Genomic DNA, 21,302 nt, shown 5'->3' with positions numbered 1-21,302 from the left:
TTTCTTAATGCTACCTAAACTAAACCCTTGTTTTACAAGTTACCCCCCACCCCTTGTGTTCTTATATTTTTTACTTTATTTCTTATATAGAGGAGTATTGTGTTTAGGAGCTTTGTATTTATGTACTAAGGATTCTTTGTGGAAGAATTATATTTTTCAACCCATTATTATATATATATATATATATATATATATACATACATATATGTATGTATGTATGTTGCTATATTAAAATAAGCAAGTAAGACTAGGTTCTTTAACAAATATAAATGCAAGCTACGGACACACCCACACACACACATATGAAGGTACATACATACATACACATATAACACACACACAAATTTGTAGCTTGCATTTATGTTCTTTTAAGAACTTAGTCTTACTTGCTTATTTAAATATAGCAATATACTATAGTTTCCTTAAATTAACTTCCCTGACAAGTTTGCCCCCTTTCCCATTAACCCTACTTCTTTATTCAAGTTAATTTATGCAATCTAATCAATTGCTTTTACTTGCCATTATTAACTCAATTGCTTTTGTAAATTATTTATTCAATTAATCTAACTTTTTTTTCCTATTAAATAAATGGCGTTATGAATTGTTTTAGACATAAAATTTTAGGTTTCTTCATTTAACCATTATTGGTTTATCTTTATTTCATTCAAATGCTGAAATGTTAGGGGTTTGAATACCCCCATCGATTGACAATCTTTCCTAAATTCTATAGTTATTCTCTATTTATTTTTTCTTCTCCTTTTTTAATTAATATCCTTCTTTTTTTACTTTAATTATTCATTCATTTAGCTAATATTAATTGTATAGCCTTTAATTATTAGTGAATTCTTAACTTCAAATTGTCGACCACTTAGAGTGGACTTCATCTTACTATATATTAAGGAGGGTGAGGACACAAGAGCCTGGACGCGTGGCGAAGGTGAGGAGGAGCTCCTTGGAGGTTCGAGAGGATTTGAGCATGGGACTATGACATGTGGTAGACACCACAAGGAGTAGAAGCATAGATTACAGGGGATAGAGCGCAGAAGCTTAGGTGGTGTGTAGATAGATGGAGAGATGAAAGAGAGAGGGGGCAGCTTTTATAAATGAGAGGGGGGAGTAATAAATGGGGGGAGGCAGACTGCGACTGCAAGGAAGACTACACTATGTGGACCACAACTGAGCGAGGAAGAATGTTGGAGACAAACTACGAGTGTGAGGCATCACGACACGTGTCCATCATTAAATGGTAGTAGTTTGCAACTGATTGACTGATGCAATCACAAGCTACATCCACATAGGGGGTTATAAATATGATGGGGGGATCAAGCGGTGTGATGGCAGTAGCACGAGATGATCACGTGTGGTAGTGACCTAGTGGGAGTTTAGGGGTAGAACTTCAAAAGGTTGTGGGGACTGCAGAAGATCCACCACATGGCAGGTCCAAGATAGAAAGTAACCACATGGATGTAACACAGAAGGATAGGGGCGAGAGACATGGTGCGGAGAGGCAACGGTGCAAACTATACATCTTGGCTAGAGGGGCCATCAATGTGCATCCAGAGGGCTCCTAGAGGGGTGCGAGTGGCGAGGCCATCATGCAAGTTAGATTGACACGACGGGTGCGACATGCCACTAGAAGACTGGCTATGACACTAGCAGATGTGTCACAAATGTGGGAACATGTGGTGACACACGAGTGGCATAGGGCCACCACAAACACATAGCTAAAGGCTACCATCAAGCCAATGGATGGCTAGCAGAGGGACAATGTGGCAGAGGCCGTGCGGGACATGTATGAGAGAGAGATAGAGAGGAAAGAGAGAAAGGACATGACAAAGGAATTATGTGTGTGTGTGTGTGGGGGGGGGTGTGGGTGTGTGTGCATGTGTGTGTGCATGTGTATGTGCATGCATGCATATGTGTGTGTATGTGTGTGTGTGTGTGTGTGTGTATGTGTGTGTGTATGTGTGTGTGTGTGTGTGTGTGTGTGTGTGTGTGTGTGTTGTGTGTGTGTTTAGATTAAAAATTCCGTCAATAATTGAGCCATACAATTAATTCCATCAATTGGATTTTTTTTAAAAAAAAGGAGAAACATATAAAGAAAAAATCTTTAAGACATTTAAGTTGAAAAATGCAATAACTAGAGTTTGCAAAAATTTCCACCAAAATCAATAATTTTTAATAATATTGAGTTTGACAAACACAATATTGAAAAATGATGTCAAATCCTTAGGTAGTCCAGGTTTCGAGATTAGGGTCCACTTACCTTCGACCATCCAAACAAACTAGGTGTTAGAACAACATAGTTACGATTGGGTAGATAGGTAATGCATGTTTTCCCCGGCTTGTTATCGCTTTACCTAGGAATATAGAAAACCATATGGATTCTTAGATAATTTTTTAAAAGTTTAAGTCACCAGTGGAGTAAGGAGCGAATGAGAGCATGGGGTGAGAAGGGATTAGTGGAGGTATGGGAGGATTAGTGTGTTGGTGTGTGGGGTGGTTGAAAAAAGAGTTTAAAGGGGAGATTTCATGGGGTGTACTTAAAATAATAATTCATCATTGGGGAAGTATACGTGTGTGTGTGTGTGTGTGTGTGTGTGTGTGTGTGTGTGTGTGTGTGTATGTGTGTGTGAGAGAGAGAAAGAGAGAGAGAGAGAGAGACACACACACACACTCTCTCTCACTATCCCTTCCTCAATTGGTTTGGTCACTTGCTCATTAGATCTCCCCCTGACAACCCCCCCCTCCCCAAACCCCTCTTTCAATTTCTCTCCCTAGTATTTCCGTCTTTTCACCCACTCTCCATTCATTTCCCTCGCATTTCTTGTCTTAAATGTTCCCTCATTTTCTTCTTGATTTATTCTTATTTCTCTTGATTTTCCTTAAAAGCCTTCTTATTTCTTCCTATTTTATTTCCCCTATTTTCCCTTAATTATTTCCTAATATATTCTTTCCTTCTCTCTCAATTTCTAATTTTCTTTCCCCTATTTTCCATTCTCCCCGACCCCTCTCTTCCTCGATTAAACAACTCCCTTACCGAACTACACTCTCTAACCTAACCTTATACCTAATCATTCACTTCCCAGCCCCTCGCCCCCCTAACTACTTCTAAAAACTACTTACTCTCTCCCTCGTCTAGCTACCTCGTTCCCTAATAATTCCCCTAACTACTATATACCTTAGCTCTCTTAACCCTAACCTACTCTTACCTCTAACTTGACTAGCTATCTCCCCGCACACTCACCGGCCCTTTCCCCCTCCCCCGACTAACTTCCACCCAACTATTTTCTCGACCCTTTCCTCCCTCTACCAAGTACTTCTCCAAGCCTCTCCCACTTCGCAGTCCCCAGTGACTCTCCACTAGAGTCTACTGCCTCTTAACCGTGCAACCTTTACTCCCCCTAACCATTGCAACTTTCACTTACCCACCCGTGCTCTCCTTAGTGAATCCTTTACACTTTAGAAGTCCCAACCTCACAAGTCACGTCTCCTACTCACCTACAGTCTGCCCCGCAGGAGCGCAACCCCCTTGCTCCATACTACTCAACCAATGTCCTTCGTGGGCAACCTCCTCGAATTTCATGCTACAGCTACCAGTATAGTACAATACTAAGACCACCTTCAATGCAGACTTTGACTTTGCTCAAACATATGCACAATCCACTACTACCACCTTTTTTGCCCGTACTTTGCCAATGAGTCTTGGATAACCAAGTATGCCTCCTCTTTTGCATGTAGGACTCCATTGTACCGCACACCCTTGACCTCTCCCTTCCATTTTCTTTTGCCCTTACTCGGGTTCCGGTCTCCCATGAGCCCCATCTACAAGCCCGCCACTTTGCATTTATGCATTCGCACTCCCATCCTCCCTACCAGACTCCAATCCCTAGTGATCCTCGCACTCACGCTCTTTGTGACGCACTGCCAAAGTAGACCCACTGTCCTTTGTTTAATTTCAATATTTGCAATCTTTATTTCCTTCTTTAATTTGTGAATTTTGAGTTCCTTTTACTAAATCTCCTTTTTAATTCCTTCCCTCCTTTAAGTCTAACCTCCTCCCACTCTAAATTTTCCTTTACCTTTTTCTAAATTATGCACCCCTCCCCTTTTCTTCTCTCCTTTCTATTAATTAATTTTTGAAACCATCCCTTCCGATGTTCTTTCTTATTACCTATTACCCTAGTTATTCTAAGGTTAATTTTTTCCTTCTTCCTCTTCTTCCAAAATACCTAATCTAATTCTCTAACCACCCCACCTCCCACGGTTTGGAATTCCACTTAAATTGATTTCATGATCTTAAGACTCGTCTTAAAGCACTTCTAACCCCTTCTTCACTCATTTTTAATCCTTTAACATTTTTTAAACCCACCCATCTTACCATATCTCCCTTCCCATTCCTCACTAGTTCAAATCCTCTCCACATCTTTTTTACATTAATCACCCCCTTCCCCCCCATTATTTTTACATTAAGTCCCCACTCTCTTTCCCCCCCCTTTTTTCCTACTAATTTGTATTATTTTTCCTCTATTTTTAACTCGATTTGGCTTGGTTGTTTAAAAATACATTTGCCAGCATCATTGTTCCTCCTCCACACTTCTTCCATACACCCCTCCCTTCCATGCTCTTCTCACTTACCCACCCTTCTAATAAGTTTCAATATCTTCTTCTCTATAACCTCCAAACTCATTCCTCTACCCAAACAAAATTGTTCTTCGATAAGTGTATGGCCAAGTGTTAATTTTATTGTGACTCTTATAACAAGGGAGGGGTGTTTATGACACCTGTCTTCCCAACTAAAGTTAAATATGGTTCTTACTATTTTGCTTATTGGATGGTGGTAGGTAGGTAGATTCCCCTCTTCAATAAAAGTGATGCTTGCCAAGACTTATCCAAGCTCAACTTCTATATAGTTTTTGCAGTCATTCCTACAAAAGGACCCACAGCTAGTTTCCTTTATAAACAAGGATTCACTGACTTGTACAAACTTTTTCGTTAATGCAATTAGTCATATTTCATTGTCTAGCTTCACTCTTTTGTCTTTTCACTATGCAAAGGGGTGTTGTAAAATCTTCCACACACACACACATAGAGAATATATTATATATAATACTATATCTAATATATAATAAATATTACATAATTTATTATATAAATATTTATATTATATTATGTGTGTGTGTTTGTGTGCACACACACATGTATACATATATGTGTGTGTATACATACATACATACATACATACATACATACATACATATATATATATATATATATATATATATAGATAGATAGATAGCTAGATAGAGAGAGAGAGAGAGAGAGGGGAGAAGAAAGAAAGATGTATTAATGTCTACAAGAGGCCTCACGGGCCTATGAGACAAATGTAAAGCCAAAAGGTAACTCATACAAGCCACTAAGGGATGAAGCAAAGGGCTCACTAAGGCCCTTGCTAAAAGCTAAAGTGCTAAGCTAGTGAACAAAATAGGAGAAGTAGAAAAATATCAGGAGAGTGTCAGGTGCTCAAAGCTAACGCTCCTAGTACATGCCTAGGTTCCATATATCCAGGTAACCTAGTGGCTCTTTGATGAGATGTGAGAAGCTCTCGTATTTGTGTCTGTTGCGATGCGGTGGAGGGCATGGTCTCCTCGATCTTTGTATCTGAAGGGCTACATTAAGGGTGGCTCCTTGTCTCGGTTGGTCACCTCTGAGGAGGTATCGATCGTGCATGGCCCTCTTCGTGTCACATGTGGAGTGCATGTCTCTCGTCTGGCAACATCTTGGTGGGGACTCCCACTGCTAGTCCATGATGCTCTCATTTCATCAAGCTCCTCTCCCTCAGTCTTGCCATCGGCAACTGACTCAGATGCATAGAAATCTATAACATGTGTCTCTCGATTCAATTGGTTTTGTGGATTACAAAGAGGCTACTAGTAATGATCTGTCATATGAAGAGGGTGCTGAGGGCTCTCCTCATGCTTTCCCTCATGTGCTTATAGGAGCTGTGAATGGGATTCCAAACCTACTGCCCTATCCTCCCCATCATTTGTTTTCACTTCATGCCTCGTTTTCCTGTACATCTCCCCCCCAACAATGACAGCCAAGTACCCTAGATTTTTGGGCCGCAATTATGATGATGTAGATGCCCATATTTTGCTCTTTGAGAGTAGCCAATAGAGCACCAACAAATCAAGTAGAAGCATTGAAAATCACCACTTTTCTACCCATTCTCAAGACCAAAGCGGCCAGTTGGGTTGCTCAATATAGAGTGGGCCACTTTCTAGTGTTCCACACACTGTAGGAAGCTTTCCTGCATCGATACCATGACAAAAAAACTACTTTCCATGTCCTTGGCAAGCTAGACCATATGGAACAAAAAGGTATGATGTTTGTTGCTAATCATCCCCTAGTTGAAGTCCTAGACTCCTACTTTGTTCATGGGCTTAACAAGAAACTACATCAAGCCATGGCTTCAATAGATATGGTGCAACTCACATTTGAAAAATTTGTTGACAACACTCGCGTAGAGCGGAGCAAATTTTGGTTCATCACGTGCCATGTAAAAAGTCTAGTAAATGTTCCTCTGTAGTTTGGAATCGGGATGGCTTGCCAATAATCGAGATGGCCCAAACTTCTTCTTGAACTTGCCAATCCTAAGGTGGTTTGGAATTGGGATAGCCTACTAGTAATATAGGACCTAGCAGGATATTAATCACCCTTCTCACAACACTTGCAAGGATGCTAGAGGCATCATGGATGCGTGCACATGAAGTTGCTCCTTTTCTACTTGATGCCATTTAAACAATTCACGCTTAGTCTTGCAATGACTGAGAACGTTGTAGTAAAAGTAGCCAATCTAAAGAGGGGGGGCAACACTTGTAGCTCATTTATGAGGGTGATATTGATGGCTATTCGGTCACTGTTGGGGAGCTGGGTAAGAGCAACTGGAGTTAGGGTGATAGCTAGTGTCTGAATTCGGCCACCTATCAGGACCAGTAGTTTGCACATGTTGTGATGGCATACATCGATTATATGGATGGCTATTTGGTAGATAGTGCACCAAGGGTGATTGAGGCCACACTCCTCAAGGCCATGCCCATTATTGTAGCAGTTTTGGCACACCAGACTGCTGGGTGCAAGCTTGTGGGTGCAAGCTTGATGTAGCGACAGTGCCATCTTTAAAGAAATGCATGCTAGCCATTGCTCATTCTAGATCAATTGTATTGGCCTTTGTGGAGGCTTTTTTCTTACCGTGGTGATGCTTGATGTGGTCATCTGACCCACTAGACTCAGACTTAGACTTAGACTCAAAACCTGAGGACAGTTCAAGAAGAAGTTCGGGCCACATGTGTCATGTTGGTCGAGGAACTATAGCCCCTCGTTGGCCTATGTCCAAATGTTTCCATGAAGGATGCAAATGTACTACTTGAAAATCAGTAGGTCCTCCCCAAAGATGGGTTGAGCGTGGGTTGTAGCCGATGATGGTAGATCCTAGTGTGCAAAGTGTTCTGCTATCGACGATAGTAAACCCTAATGTGCAGGATATTCTGAAGCCAGTGATGGTAAATGTTAATCTATAAATATGGCTTCCTTTAGTGATGGCTGCCCCAGCGAGGGCATCCCTAGTGATGGCAGTCTTGGCTATGGCGGCACATACAAGATTTCTCTATCTTCTTCTAAAACTCTCATGTTCTGTCCCCCCAGTCCCTGTCCCATTAGTCTTGTTCCCATCAATCTGGAGTCTAATCAAATAGACATCAACAATCCATCGAATTCTGTCATGCAAGATCTAGACCATGATAAATGCGATACCCCTCTCCCTCCCTTCACCCTTCACTTGGAGGAACATGACATTCTTCAACTCAAAAAAGGTGGCAGTGAAGCATACACTTTTTGTAAGTTTCTCTCTGAGTTCAAAATTGCTCCATCTAGTAATCTTCCCAGTAACAGCTAGAGCAAAGAAAAACTTCTCCTCATCTCCTTCGCTACTGCAAAGGATCAATGAACCAATGGAGCCCTCAAGTTCGCAATGCACCAGGTCCTGAAGGGGAGCAAAGCTCCTTGCCGTCGTTGATCCAAATGCTCCAAAGGCTACAGAGCTTCTCAAAGGTAACATCCCAACAGTCAAAGTACACAATGTACTTCTTAACGAAATGATGAAATGGCTCTGTTCTTGCACTGTCGTAAGATATATTCACGGCCCAAGGCCACCTGCTCTTTTCCTAGAAGGTTGGGTCCAAAACTTCTAGTTGCATAAAGGCTTGGTTGTCACAACCATACGATTCCTTAGGAGCAGGTACATCGTATTCATCTTCAAAAAATAGGAGATGGCAGCAGAAGTAGTGCAAAAAGGGACATGGACTATTAGAAATCAACTGCTATTGGTCCAGCTTTGGGAGCCCTCCTTTAGTCCTGACTCCCTGCCTCCCTTCTAAGGCCCCCATTTGGGTGGAATTCCTTGATTTACTGTTGTCTCTTTTTCCTCAGATAGAGACTCTCTACGTGCCACTTGGCCAGTTCCCCGGTGTGGAAACAAAAAAGTTCATAAGCCCTCAAGGTAACCCTCAAGCTTGTGTCCTAATGGACCTTGCTTTTAACCCCCCTAGTGCCATCCACATCCTTGATGGGGACGGAGATGAGTTGATCCAAAAAGTATTCTTAACGAACATTCCTAACTCCTACTTCCTCTATAGTATGGGGGGGCACTTTATCAAGGACTGCCCATCCGAAAACAACCGAAAAAAAGAAAAACCAGACATGGGCCAATAGGGCCCTCAGGAAATCAAGGACACTTAGAATCCCACTAGATCCCGGTCCCCCCTCCTACCATGGAATGAAAGGAGGCTCAGAGTAAGCCAATTCTTGAGAGCCCAAGGGGTGAGATGGAAGAGAAATGCAAAGAGGTTGATAACGAAAGGGAAGAACAGATGGAAGATAGTCTAGGTGAGGAGGAATTTGTGGTCACCACCCAAGACTTTGAGGCACAATTGGAGTAGGCAAAGCATGAGTCAGTGGGGATAAAGAGGGTCCTCCCTTCACAATTGTCAAAAGCAAAAAAGCAACAAGGTTAGGGAAGGCTAAGGCTCAAGTGACTGAGTTAAATGATAGGGGAAAGGAAATCAACTCAATGGAAAGGGGAAAAAGGAGGATGTTGAGAGGCTTCACTCTTTCTTCCCAGAATAGTACAGTAAGCTTTAAGAAGAAGAGAAACAAAAACTCTCCGCACAATGAAGCAAGACAACTTTTCCTTTCTAAGCATCAAATGTGCAGGGCTTAACAATGACCTCAAGCCCGCCATTCTTAAAAGATGGTTAAAAACAACTTGCCTAAAACCAGACTTTTTAGCACTTCAAGAGGTCAAAGTTTTTGGGGATAAAGCTACGGTGGTAGCTCAGCCAAACTGACAACAAGAGGCAGTGGTTCTGCACCACCCATGAAGAAGGAAGAGGTGGGGTTGTTTTAGCTGTAGCTGGCCACCTTACCGATTCAGTTACATGCCCCCTAACTCTTTTTGGAGCTGCTGGGACTAGAATTGACTTTTCCCACCCTCAACTTTGGGGCTTTTCTCCGTTTATGCCCCTAATGCCACGAGAGATCGAGCTCTCCTTTGGGATGGGAGGATACTGCAAAAAATGCTATCCTTCTAGGGGACTTCAATATGGTAGAATCCTGCAAGGACAGATGGAACGGTCTAGGTAACACTCTAAGAGGCAGGGACCTCTCTATACTCAAAGATTTTGCAGTGCTCATTGACATCTCTGAAGACACCTCTTTCACTTGGACCAACAATCAGACGGGTTCTCTCCATAGGAAAGCAAGGATAGATAGGATGTACTGCTCAAGAGACATTGCTGATGCAGCCTTGTGTACCAAGAGCTTAGCTCTTGCCTCTCTCCCCTTTTTGGACCACAAACCAATCCTAATCACTCTAGACAAAAGTCAGGGAAAGAGAAGTAAGTCTTGGTTCAAAGCAAACCTCTTTTTCTTTCGTCTTCCCTATGTCCAACAAAAGGTAGTAAGAATATGGGAAAAAGCTTTCGATGGAACAGCTACGATATCAAAAAATGGGTTAGGGCCACAAAAAGAACAGGTACTTTCCTAAAGGCCATCGAGAAGCGAGCGGATATTGCTAGAGCCACCAGACGAGAAAAAATTGAAGATCAAATCAAGCTTCTGGAGGAGGATGCAATAACCCAGGGACAAGAAAGACTTAAAGCTTTTAGACACAGAGCCAGGGTAGAAGCAAGCATTGAGGCAGTGCAATCCAAAGTGTTCACAAGAGAATGATAGGTAGGGAGAGAAGATAGACTAAATGAGGACATGTTTAGAAGCCTTAGGAACAAACAAGCTCAAGAATCGATAGATACACTGGTACACAAAGGAAGACTCATCCAGGACCCAAAAGAGATAGGTGGCGGGGCACTTCCAAAGGATTCATGGGGAACCCAAAACTGTCTCCACGGATAAGCTCAGAGCGAGAGAAAAATGTCGATTGGCTAGAAGGACTACTATCCAAAGATTTGACTCCATCTTTCTAGACAAGGAACTTTCCTTAGAAGAATTAAAAGGTGCAGTTACTGCCATGGAAAGGGGAAAAACCCCAGGTGAAGATGGACTTCCAATAGAATTCTACCAAGAATTTTGGGACATAGTGGGTCTGCGCCTCCTACTCCTCTGGCAAGAATCCAAGTCAAAGGCTTCCTTGACTCAAGGATATACACATTAATGATTAAATTGATACCCAAAGGGGGGCCTAAGGAAACACTCAAGAATTGGAGACCTCTTACCATGCTTAACACTAGCTACAAAATCTTCGCTAAAGCTTTAGCCATCAGACTCAAATTCAAAATGAAAGACTAGATAAGGGAAGAACAAAAAGGCTTTATCCAAGGCAGGCACATCCTAGAGGCTATTTTAACTCTTTGGGAAGGGTTGGAACATGTAGAGGAGACAAACTAGGATATTTGTTTTCTTAAGCTTATAACAAAATGGAATGGGGATTTGTTCTGTCCTCCCTCTAAGACATGGGGGTAGGTCTTGGGTTTATCTCAGCTGTTGACACGCTACTGAACCAAGCTAGAGCCAAGGTGGAAGTTAACGGAGCCATCTCCTCCTCTTTTTCACTTAAAAGATCTATTAGGCAGGGATGCCCTTTAATGCCTCTCCTCTTCGCCATTGCAGCAGATGCTCTTGGCTGGCTCATCAAGGAGGAAGAAATCAATGGGAACATCAGACGTATCCAGGTGGGAAATGGAGTACAAATAGTCTGAACAGTTCATAGATGACACAAATCTCACACCAAGTAACGATGCCAGATCAGTGGTGGAGAGTGTCCTCAGATGCTTGGACATTTTTTGCACACCGTCGAGGTCTAAGATTAATCATGAAAAAATAGGAGTCTTTGGTAGTAGAGCTGCCCCACCCCAAATTCTCATAGATAAGAGGTGCAAGATCCTTAAGGAGGGTGAGATCTTTCACCTCATCGAGATCCCAATGGGCTTCAAATATTCAAACAAAGACAGATGGGATTGGATAATTGACAAAATCAGGAGTAAAATCAATAGGTGGCAAGGGCTACAACTTCACTGGCTAGGAGAAAATTCGTGCTGAATTACTACATCTATCCATCCATTCTTTATTTTATAGCCTACTGGTTCCCTACAAAACAACAATTTGATGCATTGAATAGATTGTTTCAAACCTTCTTATGGGGAGGCTCCTTAGAGAACAACAGAAGCGCCAAAGTCAGATGGAACTTCTGTACTTTGCCGAAAGCGGAAGGGGGGCTAGGAGTTGTGGATATCAAAAATTCATCAGCAAGATTCATGGCTCAGTGGATCCTAAAAGCCTACCAAAACCCGAAATCAATGTGGGCCTCTCTACTTTTAAAGAATGTGAGGAAAGTCAAACGTGACCAGTGCAAACACTAGAAAGAGATTCTACTAGGATCCCTCTTTCTTAGGCAAGAAAGACGCATCATGAAAGGGTCAGAGATGTGGAAAGGGATGTGGAGGGCCTGGGAAAGTATGCGACCTTTCTTGAAATGGAAGTTATTTACAAGGAAAACAGGCACCTTCTGTAGCCAAGACTCAATTTGGTTTTCCATCTTATTTAGCGCCCACCTGCTACAAGATGACCAAATTAAAGCAGCTCTCAGGTTAAGCAAGAGAGGGATAAATGTATGGGGAGGTTTATGGGATTGGGCTCAAACTAAGCGGCACAATGATAACTTCCTATTGGAATCACACAGATTAAATAGATTTGACCTCCCCCTGATAAAGGAATGGTAGGCTCTGTGGTCCGAAGAAAATCGCCCCTGGCTAGGTGGCCACTGTCTACCTCCCCTGGCTAGGTGGTTGTCTACCTCCCTTGGCTAGGTGGTCTCGTCTACCTCCCACGACCAGAGAATTCAAATGGGCCGACCAATGTAACCTTTCACCGGTTCCTTTTGTCAATGATGGATAGGAGAGGCTGATAGGCAAACTAAACAAAATGTGGTATCGAAGAGATGACATCAATAGTTGGTCTCACAGATTCTCTAAAGTCTTGGATCGAGAGATCTCTGAAAAACAATCGTGCCTTCTCTGGCTCATCCTACACCGAGGTATTTAGACCACAATTCGAGCCCAAAAGATTGGGCACGGGAATAGATGGTGCAAAGGATGCAACAAAGTGAGAGAAGATATCCCACACTTGTTCCTCAGCTGTCCCTATTCCAGGGAAGTGTGGGATTTGATACACTAACACATAGCCCCCTTCCCTTTTAGCTACTTGATCATCCCGCTCGGAGACTCTCCTAATAGAGCTCCACAAAATTGGAACCTCATCAGAGCCTGAGCACTCTGGTAAATTTGGCTTCAATGATGCAATAAATTGTTTAATAATGTCTTAATGGATACTAAAATTGTGTTTGAATCTTTATGGGTGCTCACAGGAACGAAGAGATAATGTCAAGAAGCTTGGCCTTCTGCACACTCAATCGCAAGAATGCTTCAAGATTGAAGAAAAGATCGCAAATGAGGAACTCATGTTGTTGGACCAAGCCAAAGCGATGGCTGAGTTGGTGGAAGCTGAAAAAGAAGAGTTCCTATGGATCAGTGGCACCTCACCCCCAGTTGCATCCCTATCCCCAAGCAGCCTGGCCCCCCTGCTATGCCTTCTCCTTCTCCTCCCATCTCACCCCCCTTGTATCACCTCTCCCCATGGGAACAAATGTCGCTAATCAGTGGATCAGATCTTGCCTCCTCCTGTGCATCCCTTCAAGTGACCAACCTTGTGTGCAGACCCTTCTAGTATCTCATACAAGGCTCGTCGAGAAGCACTCTTTATGGATGAGTTCAGGGAAAGAATGTGCAATTTTGCTGCTCCTCCACCAACTTTTGTGGCTACTAATCCCTCTCTGTCAGCTCCTAATCCCGCTCTGTTAGCTATTGCCGAAGTCAAAGAAGAGTTGGAATAGATATTTAATCTACAAGGATGTCATCTTCATGGATCGAATCATGTTTTGGGGTTTCTCTGAGGACTACATGCTTGATCTCATGCCTCTTTGTTTTGATAGTTTGCTTGCTACCTATCACAAAAGTTCTTCTGTCGATAACGCATAGTTGTATATAACTTTTTTGATAATGTAATATAACCCACATTTTTGGAAATAAAATAAAATTTGTGTCAGCTAGTGATGGTACATCCCAGTGTGCGAGAGGCTCCACAACTCATGGTGGTAAAACTTGGTGTGCATGAGGCTCCACAACTGATGATGGTAAATCCTAATGCACAAGAGTCTCCACAACCCGTGATGGTAAATCCCAGTGTGCAAGAGGCTCCACAACCTATGATGGTAAATCCTGGCACACAAAATGTGTCACAGCTGGTGATGGTAAATCCCAGTGTGCAAGAGGCTCTACAATCTATGGTGGTAAAACCCAGTGGGAGGAGGCATCATCAGCTAATGTCGACAGGGATATTTGGGACACGTTGAAGGATCTCAACATCAACATGTTAGTAGGGAAATTCCTCAATCTTGTACCTTCTTTCTGTTAGCAGCTATACAAACAAATACTTGCTCCATATGAGCTAGCTATACCAATCCCAAAGGTTGATCCCTTAGAAAGGAAAGTTCCCATAGTTTGTGATGCAAGACCAATGGGCAAAATTTCGCAAGTCCATGCGGTGCATCTCATCCTATACTCAAATTGGCCAGAAGGGCCAATATATGATGAAAACATTGCAATAATCATGGCAATAGTTTAGGGCTAGCCAATCTTGAGTGCTTTGCTGGATGGTGCCTCTGGTGTCAACATAATGTCAGATTCTATGTGTCGATGGCTCGAGCTCTCCAATTGGGAGCTAGCCCCATTCGCGGCGATAAGAATGGCTAACCAATAGTGAGTCTAGCCAATGGGCCTACTCTGTGGTGTCTCTATCACACTTGCAAAACTTATATATAATATAGTAATTGTGGTACTTCGGATGGAAGATATCAGTGATGTCTAGAAGGGTAAGAAGAAAGTCAAGCTATTCCTAAGCGATGGGTTCACACATATCTATGGCCATAATTAGCTGAAGCTATGAATAGTATTGAAGGATTGGATGACAATGAGGAGGAATAATACCTGAAGACTAACCCGACCCTCATCATCTTGTTTGAGGTCAATATAGTGGCCATTCTGGACAAGTACCAAATTTTTTTTTTTTTGGGCAAAAAAAGTAGTGTATATTTATTAATTTATATCTTGTCATACATCCAAAAAAGGGTAGAGCCAGAAATGTCTGTTGTGGCTAGTATAGCCCTTACATCCTGAGAATCATCTAAAGTATAAACTCCTATAGCAAACATCTCAAGGATGAAATGAGAAGCTAAAGGTATCTGCCTGAGCATTTGATGCAGCAGCAGTAGAGGTGTCTGAAGAGTGTCCTTGACCAACAGCAGTGTCAGAGGAATGACCATGAGCAGTAGCAAGGCCCTATATAGGGTCAATAGACATCAATGACTAAGTAGCATCAGCAGAAATAGGAATGTCCTATGTAGAAGAGCAAGAGCCATGGATATGAATTTTGTCACTTGGAGAGGAAGCTTGGGTCTGTTTAGAAGGGGAGTTGATGGAGAGGCTCCCAAAGTTAGAGGTAACCTGTGTGGAACTAGCAGTAACAAAAGTAGAACCAACAATAGCAAAAGTAGAGGGAACTTTACTTGTACTAGCTTGAGGTGTTGAACCTAGGGAGGAGGGAAGGAGTTCACCAGTTGAGGTAGATCTTCTTTGAAGAAAAGGAAGAATCTTTGCATGATCATCTGAAATAAAACAAGAAAGCTTATGTCTGGCAATATCTGCACTTAGTCTTTGATGCTCAAGATTGTATGCACTAATGATGAAGTCAATTCTCCTTTTTTCCTGTTCCACCATGCAGCAAACATAGCATCAGCAAGATCTTTATGATTAAATTGGAAATTATTTCTAGATATCCAAATGAACCACAGTGCATGGGCCCTGATGATAAACCAAGGCTCATGCCTTATCCTACAAGCATCTCTTGATAGAATGGCTTTCTAATTAATAGGTTCACCACATTCCATCTGGATAAATTTCCATACTTTCTTGGCATGAGGACAGGTAACAAACAAGTGGAAGACATCTTCAACAAGGTTAATGCATCTCATACACTTGCCATCCCCTTTGCCAATGCTGAGACATCTTAACTTAGACCATACAGATTTATGAAGTATTAGCCATGCTAGAGAAGCCATTTTCTCAGGCACATTTTTAGTCCAAATTCTATGGAGTCTGTAGTACCATTTGGTTCTATCATCATTCAACTTCCATCTCCTGTTGAGAGATTTGAATAGATCCTCCATATCAGTAGTAGGAGTTGGGATGGGTAATAAGGAGGAGCATCCCACCCAGCTGAACTCCTTGTGTATGCATAGTACTAAACCTCCCTTCCAAGACACCTCCCCTTGCCAGAGTTCCAATCTTGCCATAATCAATTCTTGCTATTAGTTAGATAGAGAAAACTCTCTTCTAATTTCAAGCCAGATTTTCCATCTGATATGTTCTCTACTCCACAACTGGCCCCAAGTTTGAAGGCCTTTCTTGAACAGCTTAGCTGCAACTATAAATTGCTCATCTGTCAAAGTAGCAGATCTAAAAATGGAGGACACCCAGATAGTTTCAAGCAACATGAGGTTACCTTTGCCAGTGAAGAGAATGTAGGCTTTTATCTCTTCAAAAGCTCCCCAAATGGACTTCCACAAGGGACTCCCCTTGGGTTTATAAGGTTAAGAGCAAAAACAAAGGGATACTTTTTCCAATTGGGTGCTCTATAAGGTCTGATGTAATTCATGTTTCTCAAGAGAAGATGTGCCCAATCTTCCTCAAGATGAAGAGCAACTTTGATGATCCAAGTGGCAGACAATTTTTAAGCAGCAGAGGAGATGTTGAGAGTTCACGCTCAACATCATGTGATCATGTGTGCATAGCACCATCACGTGATCATATGTGCATAGCACTAACCTTATAGAGTGCTATAAAGGAAAGGGTTAGAACCCCTAACCCTAACCCTAAAAGGGTTTGTATATATTCTATTTTTTCAACTAAATCTAGTGTACAGTTAGTCATTTTGTGGTGTGCTCTCTAGCTGTGCCCTCTCTCCTCATCACTCTTCTCCTCTCCCCTCTTCATATTTTGTCATAGTATCAGAGCATGGTTCTGCCTTCCACTGAGGCGCCATCCTTCTTGTGAGAGTGAGAGAGATTGAGAGATTGAGAGGTTTCTATCTTTCATTCCATTGATGAAAGAATTCTGTCCATTGAAAGAAATTTCCGTCATTGTTCTTGAGAGATTTCCATTGTGAGAGAGAGATTCTTCATAGTGTGAGAGATCTCCTTGAGAGTTCACTCCAAAAGATTTGAGAGAGAAAGAGATATTTTTGTTGATTGAGAGGCTATCTATAGCTTATCTGCAAGCTCACGGCTTGGGCTTATGGCGGTTGTTCATGGCTACACTTCGAATCCAACAACTAAGGCATAGTCTTCACTACTGTGCTCTCCAACGAACTCCTCGCCAACTGACACAAAGCTTCTACGCTTGTTGCTAGCCTCTCCAAAGCCCTCCAATAGAAGGCTCTGGCATGCAAGAGCAAAGGCAACTCTCCACTGCTAACTTGCAACAACAAATAGCCCAAACGGCTCCTCTCGCCAGCCATCAGCTGCAATGAACCTCCAGCGAAATGTCGCCACCTTCTTCAATGAGCTTATGCAAGCTCCATGTAAGCCGACATAGCAGCCTCTAAGCCTACTCTAAGCCTACAACGGCCTTCCCAGCTTCTCCAACGACCATCACGGCTACCTCTCCACAGGCGGCTCCTTCAGCTACTCTCACCTATGTCCACAGCCTCTTCAATGAGCAGACACTCCAGCACACATAACCACATAGAGGGTTGAGCATAGCTCCTCCATCTAACAGTCCGCAATGAACCACATCACGGTGCCATCTCCAAGAGCCCGCAGCCTCCAACTACGAGCCAAAGCTCCGCCTACGTTCTGTATCGACAGCCCCGTGACCTCTCCAGCATGCTTAGATGACTACTTTAAGCCCCTTCACCGACCTTGCGAACGAGCTCATTGCTCAACATGAGAGAGGTTTGGCCGACCAAGGAGGAGTAGGACAGTGCGGTGGCAACGGCAGCAGCCATATCCAAATGCCTCACATAAAGAGGGCTCTTCTAAGCCTCTCCAAGCCTCTCCAGGCTGACACCAATCAATACACGCCTCTCGTGACACAGTCTACAACCCGTTCATTATGAGATTTCATTCATTAGAGATTTCTGTCGATAATAACGGAGAAGACAATGGAATCCAAAAGATTTCGTCAGAATCTTCGATAGATTCCGATGCCTCACCTCGTGACACGTGGTACTTATCCACATGCCACATCATCTAGTTGATCAAGTGACACGTCACCCTCATCTGCCATGTGTCACACCCTATCCTCTTGCCACATCATCAGTCTGCAGTGCATGCCATGTGGTAGCCATATCTCTGAAGCTACCACATCATCACCAACTACCACATCATCACGACTGCCATGTCAGCATTACCACATCACCTTACTGACATCAGTAGTGCCACCTCAGCAATCCAGTCAGCATTGACCTTTGCAAGCACACACAGTTCACTGCATGTGACCACTTCTGCCACCTCAGCACAGGGCCTCATAGGCACACCTCTTGCTAGGCACAGTGCCACATCATCACTGCATGTGACTCACAGTGACACATCATCATTGAGCACCATTTGCACTCCTTTTGCCCCTCCACCTAGATCAAGTCATATCTCTTGATCCAGGAAGAATTTGAGGGTGCTCCAAAAGGGAAAGTCGCTCGTTTTTTTTGTGCTCCACACGCTTGTCACATCACGCGCACATTTCAGCGCAAGTTACACTCACATTTGAGCCTCACCGACAAAACCACTTCCTTCACCCACATTTGCCTCTACATCGATGCATCTGACCTAGCACTTAAAAAGAACAAAAGAAAACAAATTATTTGCTGTTCTTTCATCGATTGACGATTGGTTTAGATCTAGATGAGAGTAGACTAGATCGCCATAGAGGGGACACTTTGAATTTCCCCAAGTTGCCAATCTAAGCCATGCTCGAAATTCCCAACTAGTACCTACTTGGAGTCAGTCCATACGCTCACATCTGGTTTCACATCATTACACAAATGGGAGTATATCAATGGGTCTACACCTAGACAATTGGCCGATCCAGCCACCAATAGCTCTACTCCATCTGTTGTCACATCACCAGCAACGGGATCTACATTGGGATTTACATCTACAGAAACAATTTTTGCACCAGTAGCAGATCCTGCCATTGCCTGAGCTCAAGTAGAATGGGATAATAAAGACAAGTATGCCTATCACCTGATCAAGCAGAATGTGCAAGTTGTCATGCTAGGACAACTCAACACAGTCAAGACATCAAAAGAAGAATGGGATATGTTCGCAGCTCTCTACGAGTCCAAGAACACGTCCAGGATTCTCACCCTGAGAAACCAAATCAACCAGAGTTTCCGCAACAGTAGTGAAACCGGTCATGCTTATGTACTCTGCATAAAAGGCTACAACAATCAACTTGTAGTAGCAGGAGAGACTATGAACCCCGCAGAAATGGTTCAAGTAATCCTGAATGGACTAGGAGAGGGATACGAGAATCTAGTCTAGAGTATTGCCATCCAATGGCAAATTCCAACACAGGAAGGACTTCAATCAGTTCTACTTGGTGAAGAACTCAGGACAGGTCATTCAAGCACGTAAAGGTCATTCTAATGATCAGGCATTCAAAGCCTCAGATAGAAGCAAAGGCAAAGGTAGAAACAGAGGCAGATCATATCAGAAAAGTGGTCATCATCAACAAAGCTAGAATTAGCATCAGCATCAGCATCATCCTCAGCAAAATCAGAATCAGCAAAAGAGGAAATCATTCCAATCGAGGAAGATTCCAAGGTCGAGGGAATGCATCCACGAATGTGTCAAACATTCAGTGCAACTATTGTCACAAGTTTGGACACTATGAAAGAGATTGCTGCAAGAAGCAGTACGACTAAGGCGGTCAATCTAGCAGTAATCGAGGGAATTCCCGAGGAAGAGGAAATCATCGTGGTGGACATTCTAGTCACAGTCATTTTGCAAATGAACATGGAAATATGTTTCTTGTAAGCGAGGAATTGCATTAGACTGATACAATGACCTAGACACTGATTTCAATCCCAAAGAGGATTTCAGCTATCAAGTCGACCAAGTGGAATAGGATCCTTAGTACATCGATAGCGTTGCATCATCTCATATGACAAATCATCAAGAATGGTTCACAGAAATGAAGCCATTAAAAGAACAGAAGAATGTCATCTACAGAGCAGACAATACACCGAATCCAGTTCAAGGGACAGGTGTTATCCCTATGAATAATTTCACTGGTACAAAAGGATTAGTCAAAGCTGTGCTCTATGTTCCGAAGCTCAGCAAGAACCTTTTGTCAGTAGGTCAAATGACGGAACACAACTACAAAGTCATCTTCGATGGTGATGAATGCACTATCAGAGACAAATCCAAAAGATGTCAGCTAGTAGCAAAAGGTGTCAAGGAAGGATGCTTATACAGAATGCTAGCTATAGTACCAGATAAGCATGCCATGTCAGCTCAAATGCAACAGATGCCACTATCTGCAAAATGGCACAAGAGATATGGTCATGTCAACTTCAAGTACTTGTTACATCTCAGGAATCAAAATATGGCAATTGGGATTCCGAAGCTACAGTTTCTTGGAAAAGTTTGTGAAGCATGCTGTTTCGGCAAACAAAAGCGAACCAACTTTGTCAAAAGTACCTCTCGTGCACGAGATATTCTTGATTTGATACATACAGATGTATGGGGTTATGCCCAGACCTGCAGCATCAATGGTTCACTTTACTACTTGACCTTCATCGATGACTACAATAGATATTGTTGGGTCTACTTTCTGAAAGAGAAATCTGAAGTGTTTTCCAGATTTCAAGAAGTCAAAGCCATGGTAGAAAACCAGACAGGCAGAAAGATCAAGGTCATGAGATCAGACAGAGGAGGTAAATACATGTCTTTAGCATTCATGAACTTTTGCAAAAATCATGGCATACAAAGACAATTCACATGTGCAGATACTCCTCAGCAGAATGCAATAGCTGAAAGGAAGAATGGGACTTTAGCAGACAGTGCTAGAGCAATGCTTAGTGAAAAGCATCTTTCGAATCAGTATTGGGCAGAAGCAATAGCTACAGCAAACTACTCGCTTAATCGGCTTCCTACCAAACCGATACAGGGTATGACTCCCTATGAAGCATTCACTAGACACAAGCCACACATTGGGCATCTCCGCATATTTGGTTGCATAGCATATGCCCACATACATGATGATCATCGCAGGAAATTGGATGCGAAGTCACACAAATGCATCATGGTTGGCTAGAGTGAAGAAAGCAAAGCATACAAATTGTATGATCCCATCAACCACAAAGTCATTATCTCCAGAGATGTAATCTTTGATGAGGAATCAGAATGGAAAACCTCACCTACACATGATATAGAAGCATCGACTTCACAGTCATCTATAGAACAGGTTGATGAAGAAGAGCAAGAATTGCTAGCAACACCCCAAGTAGAGCCACAGCAGCTCAGATGGTCTACTAGGGAAAGCAGAGCACCAACCAGATTAACATATGCTCAGAAAGGCAAAGCAATTTAGGTGGAAACCACCAATTATGCTCTTATG

This window comes from Dipteris shenzhenensis, chromosome 32 (genome assembly GCF_047967505.1).
Source record: "Dipteris shenzhenensis isolate YYH24624 ecotype China chromosome 32, Dip_SZ_1.0, whole genome shotgun sequence".
NCBI classification, from domain to species: Eukaryota; Viridiplantae; Streptophyta; class Polypodiopsida; order Gleicheniales; family Dipteridaceae; genus Dipteris; species Dipteris shenzhenensis.
This window is presented reverse-complemented; position numbering follows the sequence as displayed.